The 14,350-nt window shown below is 37.0% G+C and overlaps 1 protein-coding gene across 5 annotated transcripts in view; it reads right to left on the bottom strand.

The window, feature by feature from the left end:
* Positions 1 to 14,350, bottom strand: part of GLI3 (GLI family zinc finger 3) — a 248,461-nt gene that overhangs the window by 121,988 nt on the left and 112,123 nt on the right. The gene's annotated exons all lie outside the window — the stretch shown is intronic.

The following is a 14,350-nucleotide window of genomic DNA, read 5'->3' as shown; positions in this document are numbered from 1 at the left end:
CACCGCACAACACTGGGGATTGGTCCGGAATAGAATGGAGGCGTAACCTTAGCTGATTGGACATTGACCCAGCAATTAAGTGTCGGTGATGACGTATACACCTTCTATCGGCTCCTTACTTTGGAAACCACAAGGGATCCAGCTTTATAAGGGGATCACCACTCATTACATCTTTTGGCCCTGCTGCAGGTGCATCTATTCTAGCACCGAAACGCGCATCGGGTTCTTTGCCATTTTTAAAACTTTATTTCTTACTTTGGGCACATTTACTATTATTTACTATTATATATACTTGTCTGACATGTTTGGTTATTTCCAAACATGCCTAGCGACATGATGATTTAATAACCTTCTTACGTTTTCACTTCTTTCCTCTACCTATCTAGCAAGTTTTAAAGGGAGAGAGGCTGTTCTTATCTCTTATTCACTTTATATATCATGGTCCCTAATGATCATATTGGTCTATGGGACTTGCTGCTTTGTGTTTATTAGGTGCAATTATCATTTATATAGTGAGCAAGTGGTAACATTGTTAATTCCACTGGCTCCGTGTGAGTACTACTCATAGTTTCTAACTATTGACACCAGCATTCAGAGAGGGTTAACAGTAATTAATTATTACTGCCCTCCCAGTGTTATACCTTACTAGAACCTACTTCTTCAAAGTCCCATATTTCCTTCAGCATCACTTGGCCACCCACAATAAAGCCAGTTATATGGTGACTGGTTTATATTAGAATCAGTATATCCTTGGAATATTGTAGGAGGCAGAGGATAGCTTTATAATTTTTTAGATCACTAATTATTATTCATCATTCTCGCATTGATGGTGTTACTCTTAATATCACCACATTAATTCCTTATTCATTCAGGATACTCTTTTTATATCCAGGGAGACTCCGTCTTCACTTTATTGAGATGTTCTTGCCTCACCTTTAATGAAAGTTACTTTGTATATTACAAAGTTGTTCAATTTGCTTTGTATAAAAATGGGTGTCCTGTAACTCTATAACATGAGGAAATAAAGGAACTATAGAAAATACTTACGTTTGGCTGTATGGCTCTAATACAGTACAGGGGAAAAAGACTTATTACGAGCTTCTATCTGAGCGCCGGCCCTGCAGGCCCCACAGCAGGAGCATGGGCTGGCCGGTAAAGGAGATCTTTGATCTCCCTGCCGGTCGTGCTGCGTCTCTCCCGTCTGCCGCCACGAGGCAGTGGTCTCGTTGGCCTTGTGAGAAATCCAGTCTTGACTCCTGGCACACTCCCTGCTTTAGGTGCACACACCCGTGGGGCACACATACCACAGGTTGAGAAACCAGTGATTAGAGTGCCTGGAGCCCTCTGACACCAGTCCTTCCATTCAGTAATAAAGCATATTCAAGCAAGTTTATATTATGACTGATTGTGATCTTGATGTCGTTTTTTGCTTCCTAGGTCTTTGTAGGAAACAGAAACAGTACATCATTCCTAAGGAACTGTCTGAAACTATAAGCCTAATATGCCACTGCATAAAACATTGGGCATCTGATACAATTATCTGTCTCAGAGTTTATTTACACATGAGTACTGCAGCTGGTGCTCATCATATCTCAGCTATATAAGAGAAATGTTATTGTATGCGATCCATCACCTGATGTTACCCCTTGACAGAATATCACATGACAGTTTCTCCAAAGTCAGGCTAAATCTGCTGAAGCAAAGTAAAGTGCTTGCAAAGCTGGCTACCTCCAATTTATCATGCAATTTCCTGACTGATGTTCCACAAAGCAGCTGCTAAGAACTGTACAGCAATCTGCACTGCAAGCATGAGAATGACAATAGTATTATACAGAATGACACAGGATACCTTAAGTCTAACGCCTTGCCGTTTTTACTTAACATGTAAAGAGCACCAAGAAAGCACACTTAACAGCAGGATTACATAGCAATATTCTGATTTGCGCCTGACATGCCAATTTCAAGATAATAAAATATGATTGTAAGTAGTGATAAAAATATGTTATATATATGGCACTATCAAATCAAAGAGCCTAAAAAATTGTAATGGAACTGTAGAGGAATGGGTCAGTCTGTTGATTTTCATTATCCAGCCTAGTCCTACAGCTTCTTTCTGCAACTCTATTGGTAATGAATATTAAACTGATAAAATACAATTTTGCAACATTAGTACAACACGTATATAATTTAGTAGCCTCTATAGGGCTGTTGAATTCAAGTACATTAAATCCATTTGTGTTCATAGTTTAGTGGTTCACTTTAACCCCTTAAGGACACATGACATGTGTGACATGTCATGATTCCCTTTTATTCCAGACGTTTGGTCCTTAAGGGGTTAAACCCCCAGTTTTTAGACATTTAGTAGACATACCCCCTCGCATCTATCTAAGCATTTAATAAAAGAGTTTCCCTGTAATTGTGGCACTGGTTATGCGAAGGTATTTGTCTTTTGAGGTCTGTTTAGACTCAACTGTCCCAATAACCAGAGAGTTATTGTTATCTTCAATTCTTTGATTTATTATCCTATATATGCTCTATCTCTATAAGGGTTATTCAAACACCTTTTGGTTCCCTTAGGGAATTATTCTCCAAAGGCAGTGTTTACCTTGCCCCTTAGGGACACCTCCAAGTGGCCACTCCTCAGATGACAACTGGAGGTGCTTCCTGGGGCAGTCCTGCACAGTAGGCAGCACTGACGTTCAGCGTCTCCACGTTCTGCATGCATCTCTATGAGGAGGTGCCGATTAGCTAAAACAGTTTTTAACCCCACCCCACCTCCTTGCCAATTTCGGAAAGCTTCGGATTGGCTAAATATCGGCAATTCTGCTGATGTCACCAAGGAGGCGGATCAGGGGGGTTGGGCACAGCACTGGAAATGAGGTGAGTTTTCACCTTTTCTAAGGGGGCTAAGTGGTGGCAGGTCACTTAAATGGTGTATTAAACACAATAGGGTCAGGAATACATGTTTGTGTTCCTGACCCTATAGTGTTCCTTTAAGAGATTTTTAAACTGGCAAAACACCTAAAAAAAAAGAAATTCATATTAATACAGCCACACTATGCCGGCATATACATTTAAAGGACCACTATAGTCACCCAGACCATTTCAGTTCAATGAAGTGGTCTGGGGGCCAGGTCCCCCAGATTTTAACCCTTCAGATGTAAACATATCAGTTTCAGAGAAACTGCTATGTTTACATTGCAGGGTTAATCCAGCCTCTAGTGGCTGTCTTCCTGACAGCCGCTAGAGGCCCTTCCCCGACGCTCAATGCTAAAATCGCATTGAACGCGCAGAACTTCCGTAGTAAAGCATTGATGAATGCTTTCCTATGTGTGTTTTTTTAATGTGCGCGCGTGCGGCTCTGGCTGTGCCTGCACTCGGTAGCTGACGTCGGAGGGGAAGGAGAGGTCACCAGCGCTGAGGGAGCCTGGTGCTGGATAAAGGTAAGTGGCTGAAGAGGTTTTAACACCTTCAGCTCAGCAGGAGGGGGGTCCTGTGGGTGGGGGGAGCCTAAGGATTATATAGTGTCAGGAAAACAGGTTTGTTTCCCTGACACTATAGTGGTCCTTTAATGTAAACATTTTTTTAATACAATTTATTTATAGATTTTTTTTTAGAATAGAAAATTTACATTCAATAATATCTCAAACAACAACTTTCTAAAAATTATTTGGGACCTTCCCTGAATTATCTAGGGTTTAAAAACTAATCCTACCCATTTTGGCTTTCACCAACTGCCTGTTATCAATGCCTACAAAACATGAAATCAATAGAATTTATATATACTGTGTATTTGGTGTTCTGGAACGTAAGCAATGTTCCTCTACACCAGGCTTCCCCAAACTCCAGCCCTCAAGATGTTGCTGAACTACAACTCCCATGATTCTCACCCTATCTATTTCATTCATAGAATTATGGGAGTTGTAGTTCAGCAACATCTGGAGGGCCGGAGTTTGGGGAATCCTGCTCTACACCTTGAGTGGAATTTAGCTGTGAGAAGTGTCCACAAGTTCTATGATGTGTGTGTCTATATATGTATAGGTATATTGCGCTACAACTACATGATGAAACTGTCTGTGGGAATATCGGTCTCCCATGTTATGGTGCTCAATTGGTTAACTGTGTTCAACCATATCTTTATATTTCCATCTTCATCTTTCTCACACAACTTGCCTCTTGGCAGATGCAGCTCAAACTCCTGCTATTCTTTCAGGATGAATTCCTTAGTTCGTGTTCTTAATCCCCTATCTGACAGGACATTAAGCAGATCCCAGAGTCTGCATTCTTCATACTTTTTTTTTTGTTTCACAGTAAATACTTTTAGTAGTTCTACTTAAAAGGAAAATCACACATTGACTATTTATACCTAACTTTTATTAAAGACAATACTGACAGAGTTGCAGTTTCCAAGCAGCGTAACATAATTTAATAACATTTGTACTGACGATTTACTAGGTGAGATTATTCACGGTCCTTGACTTTCCTTTTTCTGAGGAGAGGAGGGCAGGTTTAGATAAAATTTAGTAGCAGAATTCAGCTAATTGCAAAAAAACTAGTAACTCACTCAAGCTGTGCTCTGTGACCCTAGGCGAGAATTGACTCAGGCTGTCACTTCGGCCTTGTATATCCGTTCTACAAGGGTTACTATATAAACAGCTTCCTTGCACTTCTTCTTAAAGGTAAACTAGGGCCGAGAAGCTATCCTTTGCTTCACATAGCACATTGGCAAAGTTTATTTGAATTAAACCAATGTTTGAACTTGTCATAATGTGCCCTAAGACATGTTTCAAACAAAGCAGCTCTCTACTATTAGAAAGGCAAACTAGCTCAGCTTAGAGCACCAGGACTTGTGGAGAGAAGTCTTTTGTCCTGTGTAAACACATCCTTGTCTCATCGCCATACATTAAACATGCTGAACTTCTTTTTTAAGTTCTGTTTGCTTATAATTCACTTGTCCAATGGGTGACATAATGATAATCCTGTAAACTGCACAAATCCTAATTGCCCCGATTTTAGTGGCATATCTAAGTCAGACATAAATAAAATAAAAAGGTTTTAATGAGCAAAAAAAAAACAAAAAAACTAAAATTGCTTTTTTCTTCTTCTTTTACTAAATAAACTATTTTATATCCTATAAATAATATTTAATATATGAGTTGAGTTTTTTTTTCTTGTACAGCAACCTACAAAAAAAATTATTAGTTTATCTGTCTGCAACTAACACTAAAAATACTAAAATTAGCAACTATTGTAATGTTAGCTGTTTGCATTTTCAAAAGCTTTCATTAATTATTTTAACTTAGTATGACAATATGCAATATGCAATGTCAGTAAATCAGCACAATTGGTTAAACAATGTAAATAAGCTTACATATTTTCAGTATACATTTTTACACTGATTAAATGATAGGCATCCCCAATATAGGCAAATTTCTATTTGTGTACTTTTCTGATACGATTTGCATATCTAACAGTAAAAGTAGAGATAAAAACTGATTATTCTCTCCCACAGGTTCTAAGCTTACATTAAATAGCCCCATTATATTTATTATGTTGTTTATGTTAGGATGTTATATGTGGATTCATTTAAAAGCATGATGAGTAACTGGAGCAAAAAAAACAAAGCTTGAGATCTGTTAATAGAAAATGCAAAAAAAAAAAATGCATATTAGCTCCACCTACTTATCAAAGTCAGTGAAGGGTACTTGAGAATGTGCACTGCGTCGGCACACTGAACTATTTAAAATAAAAACATCATGTGCAAATCAATCTGTGCTGCCAGTGCTTCCTTTTCCATTTCCAAATCATTGTCATTCATTCTTTGAACTATGAAATTCCGACTCTATACAAAGCTTTTTAGAGGACATGAACAACATATGTGACGTCACACTTGTACATGCTCACTAGGTCTCCGGTAAAAAAATTAAAGGCCAGGGATCAGCTAAAATTGGACAGGAAATCCTGAAAGTCTTCAAGTAGACAAATGGGTGATAAAATCCACAAAAACACCTTGCTTGTATGTTGTGTGTGGGTATTATACTGAGGCATGGGAGTAGCAAGCAGGGAGTAGGGGATAGACTTCCCCCAGAAAATCTAGTGAGGGGGTTTGATGATGTGTCTTTTGAAAGATGAGAAAAGCAACACATATTTTAAAGGAGCCAACTATCTTATCTACATAGCACATCTGGTATGTTATTTGGTTCCAGACACATAACATGGGGGGGGGGGGGGGAGCATATTTTCCAGCGCGGCTAGTTTGACCTAAACTTTCCAATTCTCTACAATTCCTGGCATAGTGAATAACTGAAGTCTTATTTTTGGTAGACACTGGTGGTTCTAAAGTCATATACAGTATTTGGCACATAGAGAACAGTAACATGTTTTATCCATTTTAAAGATCACATGTTACGGGGTTAATTCCATTAAACTACAATAAAGAAGCCACCTCCGGTTACTCAATATTTGCAATTTGCAATACATGGTTTTCTGAATTTAAAAGGGCCCCTGTAAGGAGATTATTTTTTTAAAGATATATATAAATTTCAGTCCTTTGTGATTATTCTCTTTCATCTAACTTTCCTCTACCAAGTACTATGCAAAAAAAATGTCTTCTAGATCCGTCTCTCCAGCTGGCATTCTAATAGCAGCAGTGGGTATCAGTCCTTTAATGTATCAGTTTGAAGACGAAAGCTCCTCTCTGACAAGAAGCCACTGAAATGAATATTGAAGCACAAAACGGCAAGTTACTGACACTTTGACTCCAGTCTACTACTTATCCTTTGATTCATGCATGCGTTTACAGCGGTAACAGCTTGAAATGGAATAGCTGTGGCAAGAAGGGGCATTTGGAACACAAACAAGAATTGGGTCTTATTGCGGGATAAGAGTTTCAACTTGTTTGAAATGCTTTAGGTCTGCTCTTGCGATTGAGTGGAACAAATGATGTTACTGGCTTAAAGCTGCCAGGATTCATTAGCAGGCAATGATCTCAGACCTTATGCATGCTCATTTACAGTACAGTTTAAATTTACACCATCAATGTGTGTCTGGTGCAATTGGCAGGGGTTCTTTTCATGTGAACAACATCTCGACTGTCCTGTCTGACTGTATGAGATTAAAAGCTCATAGCACACACCACAAAGGTGCCCATGTTCTATTGGTTTTCCTGAAGTTGAATAAATTGTTGGGAATTGATGGGGGGAGAATTGATTTGTCGTTTTACTGTGAGTGAAATATTAGCTTGGCACTCATGTGACAACTGCTATCACAAAAACATAATCGCTCTTAATGCATATAGATTTTTATTAAGCTTACTTGTATGCTTCTATTATTTATTGATGAGCATTATTCATTTTTGAGGTATGCATATATTAAGCATTATTTATTTTTGAGGTATGCATCTATTAAGTTGTTCTAAACTATGTACACACAATTAAAAGGAAAAGTACACTACAGACAATAGAACTACTAAAATGCACAAAGGGTAGACAATGTTATCAACAAAAGTATGCATTATTGCAAATTAAAATCCAATGGCAAAATTAAGGCAAATACAGCTGATCTAGAAAAATATCCTGCTCGGCTATAGTCTATCCTTTTTATATTTTAGCCTCTGGTTTTGCCATTTAATCTTGGGTTTGCAACAATTCAACTCTACAAGTAAATTTTACATAAAGCAAGGCCAACATTTTTCCATCCATTTCTATAAGCCTCACTAAAAGGTCTACTACCTCAGTTGTGTTTCCTATCTATCTTTGAATTTAAATATGTCAGTAAATGACTTTGGCTGGCATCTCCAGCTCCCCATCAGTATGCAGCGTAATAGTAGACAAGAAAGATGTGTTGCAACTTAGTACTTGCAGCCTGTCTCAATACCATACAGTGGGCACTGTTAATCACCGACGCAATACCTCTTGGTGCCATGCAGCCAGCAGTTAAAGGGGCACTTCAGGCACAAAAACAACTTCATCACCACTGGCTCCCACATAAAGGGAGAAAGGTGGAAATAAGCTTATCTAAGCCAAGAATGGCGAAAAAAAAAAAAAAAAAAAAGCCCAGTGGAAACCTGTGCAACATTACAATATTGTATCCTAAGGCATAATAAAACTGCTTTAATGAGAGTGTCCCTTTAAGAAATCCTGGTAATGTATCCCTCTCCACAAATCTGTGAATGTGCACTGCTTATGTCATACGGACTGCAGACCTGACTGAGTTCCAAGAATACTATAATCTAGGTAAGGGGACATTTTTCACTTCTACAGTCTATTATAACTAAACATAAGGTTGAAATACAATACTATAATGGCAAACCTTTTATTAACCCCTTCACAACTAGGGTTAGGCAAATCCTTTGTTATGTTTACAGCATTCACATGTCGTCGGTCCCGACACGGTTAAAATTATACTATATTTCTGCAAATAAGCCATAAAAACAAGTGTAATAGACGCACAGTGAGAAAGGACACATGCTTTTAGTGTTCAATGTGGGCAGTTCCCACTATGATGGTGGTGTCCCATTACATTCGAGAGACACAGCATTTATATGTCTCTTTACCCTAAACTTCGTAACTATATAGTAGATTTCAATGCATTGTTATGTTTGTTTCCCTTGGTGGAATTGTCTAGTGTTGTATGAGAACATAATACTTTCTCTCAAAGGGATTCTATCATTTTAATGCTATTTCATACATTAAACAAACTTACTGCCAAGGTTACTATGACACTGTAATAGTGGCCAGTCAATGTCCAACTATCTAACTGTATTCTTCCAGATGTGCTTGGACTGTAATACCCATACTTCTTAGCCGCCCATAAATGAACTTTTCATAGCGGTAACCTATTTGTAGTGTTCTGACTGCTGATCAACTTTAACTCAAATCATTCATAAGCAATGACTGCTGGATGAAGATCGTTGGAGATAAAATTCAATAGCAAACACTGGTTGACTATGCTAAGAACGGTGCTGGATTTGTGAACTCCAAAATTATTATTTTTTTCTTTTTAAAATAGCAATTTAAAGTTAAGAAAAGTAATAACATTTTCATTGCCTTCCTACACCGGATATGAAACTGGACTAGAATGAAAATTGACAATGTTTTTTTTTCCCCTGCACATGCTACAGCTGGAACAGTACTTTATATACATAATGTCTGGGGGGAGGGGGAAAAGAAAGAAAAACGCAAGAGAGAACTTAAGTTGATTTTTAACAGTGTCCCATGGCCATTAAGCAGGGAACACTTATCAATGTAATTTTAAATCAAAATAGTTTGCAGCAGCTAATTACACAGCCAGGACCGTATGCTAAAGACATTTACAGTCCTGCTGCTGTGATTAAAAATATCAGCTATTACATCTGCAAAGAAATGTATAAAGTGGGCTCTTTACAAATTGTTATGGAGCTATTTGTGCACAGTTAGTCCTTTGTTTAATCGAGAGATCTGCCCAAACCCTTGATTGTGCGCTTATTTCCCTACGGCTGGGAGTGAAGGTTATTTCATTATGCCTTCTGGGAACATCAATCTATCTAATATGTTGCTGAATTATTGCAGGCTGAGCCTAACATGGAAACAAAGCTCCAAATTGTAGAGGCTCTCCGAGCTCCTGTCTGCCTGAGGTTTACATATATGATTTACACACAAATTCACAAGATATTAGTAACTAACTGTGCATTGTTTCTTATGTTTCAATAGAACAGTTGTGTATTAAAACACATTAGCAAGGAATGACTTGTAAACAATCTCCTTGGCTCCTTGGGACAGTAAACATATACGGGTACTTGTTTACAAGCTTGGACTCTAATGCACATTTCATCAACAAACACTCATCAATATATATAATACAATGAATATTGCTTTGATCAATTTCTCATGCATGCATAAGCTTTGTTTAAAGTGATGCTCTAGTTTCAGATGTAATCTTTATAAAAAAAAAAAGGGATCCGTACACTGCATTACTACTTTGTCTAATTTACTGGAATATTCCAAAATATATAAAAACTGGAGTTTTACAAGCTTCTACTTGACATCCCTTACCATTATCCATCATGGGACACTGCAAAATACCTATTTTTGCATGATGCATAATAGATCCATATGACATCTCATTGTGCATGGAATCATTGTGCGCAATCAAGAAGATCTATGGAAGATACCATGATCTTGGGTTTATACATCTGCACAAATGCAAAAACGTAGAAAAATGATGTCGCTCCTGGTAGCTTCATCTGACAGTATTTGAACAGAAGAAACGGTAGAGTAGAGAGAGCTTCAGGTGAACTTATCACTAGTGCCCATCTCCCTCCAGGTTAGTTAATACTAGATTTGTGTAAATAACTGCGTTGGAAAAAATGAGCTTTTGGCCTTAACTTTGTGATTCACTTTTAGACTCATACTTCCTCACAAGTCCTTGTTTTATCAGTAAATGATTTAACTATCTTGTTTTATTGTTCCCCTTTGAATTGTGTCTTAGCAGTGGGATGTAAAGTCTAAGAAGCAGAATACTATAGTCCGTGTAAATAATTGTATCCTATTTTTCAAAGTATAAAATCTTGGAATTATTATTCTCTAATAAACAAAAGAAATGCATTTACAAACTAAAGAATTGTTCCATCAACACAATTTAAGAATGACTCGTAATAGCTTTGTTTACACTTATTACATGAACTTTCAATAAATGTATCTGTTCCCTTTAAGGGAAAATAATACATTCTCTTATCAAGCTACAATCATCCATCAATGTGAAGAACTATGAACAGGACAACAATATGTTTCCTGTACATTTTTGTTTACATTGGCAACTCCAAAATCACTGTTTTTTTTTTCTTCTGTTTTTAAAAACATTTTTTAAAGAGGCATTTTTTCAAAGTCATACAAAAGGAAAAGTAGAGTCTACTTTTACTTATGGATAACCAGCAGGTTGACAAAACTTGACAATATGTGGAGCTTCAGCCAAGCTCCACATCACTTGTCAACTCTGTCATTGGATGTCAAGCGCTTTACTTACCTCCCACAGCTTTAAATCACCTCATCACAGTCGAGGCCGTGGGATCACAATGGCAATGCTATCACAAGTATATTGATTTTATTCTTTTTGCTGACCCAGCGAAAGGTCCTTGGATGACTCTAAACCTGTCTCTGGATAATGTTTACGGCTCAGTACACTAAGTCACAGTGGTTTTGTCGAGCTGCAGCCTCATCACTCTTTTAACTAATACGTCTACTACTGCACCATGAAAACAGTCAATATAGAGTCAATCAAAATATGCTGACTTCAGATATATCTCTCACCTCTGTTTAAAAAGGGAAATATTTAGTCTCAATCAGAACACAGGTGCCTGTGAACATCACGTTGGACTCAAAGCAAGTCTCCAACAAGTGCCTCTCCTCACAAGATACCGACCTCTGTGCTTCTAGAAGTGTCTAGAATCCAGAGGTAGGCAACCTTCGGCACTCCAGATGTTGTGGACGACATCTCCCTAAATGCTCTTACAGCCATAACATTGACTAAGCAATTGTAGTCCACAACATCTGGAGTGTAAAAGGTTGCCTACCCCTGGTCTAGACACTGTAATACTATACTTACTCTTCCATTTCATTAACCTGGTCTCTAGCACCCACAGGAAAGCTGGTATGGTATTTTAATGTCATTTTGACATACCTATCTACAGATATATATATAAATATATATATATACCATATCTATAGATCTATTCCTAAGACTGGTCTAAGGCACATCTCATACACAAAGAGTTATACCTATCAAGGCAAAATTGTGTTTTCAGTGGTAAATCCAGAGGAACAAGGTATGCCAAAGTACCAATTGGATGCCCCTGACTGCTCCATATTTAGCACTTGTCAAAGCAGAATGTATACACTTAATAAATGCTGTGGCCTCTTTCATCCAAGTTGATGTCTGTCATTATTGGGGGGAGGCTGCCAGTAGGTTATGGTTGCTATTGCTATCCAGTTCCCACTACATACATACATACCAAGGTACCAATAGGATGTTATTGCTCCATATTAAGCACTTGTCAGAACTATCTTGTCTTAATAAATAAGGTCCAATAGACTTTATCTGAAAAGCTTGCCTTTTGTGAGCATTTCACAAACAGTTTATTTTTAATACTCTATGGTAAGCTCATAAAATGAAAGGGCGATACAGCAGCAGATGCTTAAATATGATATTCACAGCTTATCAAGAATGATTTCACATCTTGAGTCTGGATATCTTTACACTATCTTCTAAAGCATACCTTTTAAAAAAAAAAAAAAAAAACCTGATTGAAAATGCTGTATTTTTTACATAACTTGGACGAAATATATGTGATCAAATATACAAAAAGAATACACATTCAACATATTTATATTGTACCATTCTAAACAAACTTCCAAAAAAGTTAAATAAAAATTTACATTTGCATAACAAAAATAATCTATAATAAAAAAAAACAAAAAAAAACCCTAAAACATTATTTACAGGAGAAACTCACAATTCTGCTGTGGATATCAAATCATAGATTTTCAGTTCTACAAACCAACTTTTCTGAGAGACAAGAACAAGAGCAGCATAATGCATGAGGTTTAAATTCAAATAAGTATATATACTATGTAGCCTCTTATCATCTACGGTATGTTTGTTTCTGTTTGTAAAATCAGTAAAAAGAGGAATCAATACAAAATGTCTCCTAAGTTATCAAGTAGGGCAAGACACATTCCAAAACATATGTTGTTCTGAAGAGTTATCAAGATAGTAAGACAGAGCCAGGCATTTGCAGATTTTTTGAGGGGAGTTTGTTTTACCTTGTCATTTGTGTTCCAATGCTTTCCTCCTACAACTAAAATGTACAGCCTCTGTAAACGGATGGCTTGGAATTACCCAGTAAAATGGCAGTCTATTCAACTAGTATTACATAAAGGGCCATTCTAGGCATTTAAATAAAGGGCGGTCAACATTTAGTTGACTAGCATATTGATTGCCCCAGTTCTAGAACTATATCCCATAGTTTTGGTGATTATAACATCTGCCTTATAGATCCTACTGCAAAAAAAATTAAAAAATAAATGTTTGTTTCCAAAATGCTGAAAACTAATTGTCACTGGTAACAACTATACTGTATGGTGTATACTGTTAAATTTTATATCTAAGAAAAGTAAAAAAAAATACTTGGTCCCTACTCACTGTATAATTTGTATTAATATTCGCTTTTCTAATTCAGTTTACGCTATACAAACTTGCTTTCTGGGTACGGTTGGTCAACTGGCAGATATACATACGATACATTCAAGGCATATTATATATGGTCATCTGGGTGAGTGAGACACAAAACAAGAAGAAGAAAGAATATATATAATATATGTTATGAGAAGTGTTATTTATACATACATACCCCCAAATTATTATTTTCTACATTTACCCATCTAACTTAGTGACATGCAGTTCACAGATGTCTCTGAGAGATATCATCATTTCATTTAACCTATAGAGTGTGACCTAAGCCTTTTTTGTTTTTTAATAACAAATTATAAGCACCCAGCATCATGCCGATCACAATCAGTCTACTATAGACTTAACAAAATGTGAAGGAGCAAGTGAGAACACACCAGACAATAGCACTGGATTATATTGTTTAGAAACTAAGAAGTTTTGAAAAAGAAAATACAGAAAAGAAAAATGCATTGGTCTACAATAAAGCGGAAGAGAAAATAAACATAAAGAGAAAACATTTAGCCACTGTATGATAGGTTTGGATGTGAAAGAAAATATATGCTGTGCAATTAAAGAAAGAAATATTGTAGAATAAATGTGAATGAGAATATAATTAACGGAGGAGAGCAAGACAGAAGAAGAAGAAGCAAAGACACTGGAATTACAGTAGATACAAGGAAGACAGATAGGATAAGTTGAGATTTAAGGGTTTATTCACCAAACCCAGAGCCGTCACAGTTACGATTTCATGAGTTTGTTGAGATGACCTTTGTCATACAGATATTTATAAACAGCAACTAAGGAACAGCTCATGCAGACTCAGACTGACAACAAAAAATCTCAGTACAAAATACAACACAGGCGCTTATTAGTAAAATCCTCTGGATGTTGGGCAAAAGTAATATCTCCAGGACGTACTTGGAAACCAGAGCAATTTGAATGCACCTTTCCTTGTTAAATACTTTGTTCAACTGCTCCAGAAATACAATATTTTCCAACCCTCTCTGAAGACCAACTGTCAGTAAATAGCTTATATAAGCAGTCTCCATTGGCAGCTAGTTGTAATGGTATTCAGTAAGTCCCTATTACAACAAAATAAATATTTCAGTAGGTACACAGCCACTACTCTATAATAGTAGTGACAGGC

This window comes from Pelobates fuscus, chromosome 4 (genome assembly GCF_036172605.1).
Source record: "Pelobates fuscus isolate aPelFus1 chromosome 4, aPelFus1.pri, whole genome shotgun sequence".
NCBI lineage: Eukaryota > Metazoa > Chordata > Amphibia > Anura > Pelobatidae > Pelobates > Pelobates fuscus.
Note: the sequence above shows the minus strand (reverse complement) of the source record. Positions and strands in the feature narration are given on the sequence as shown.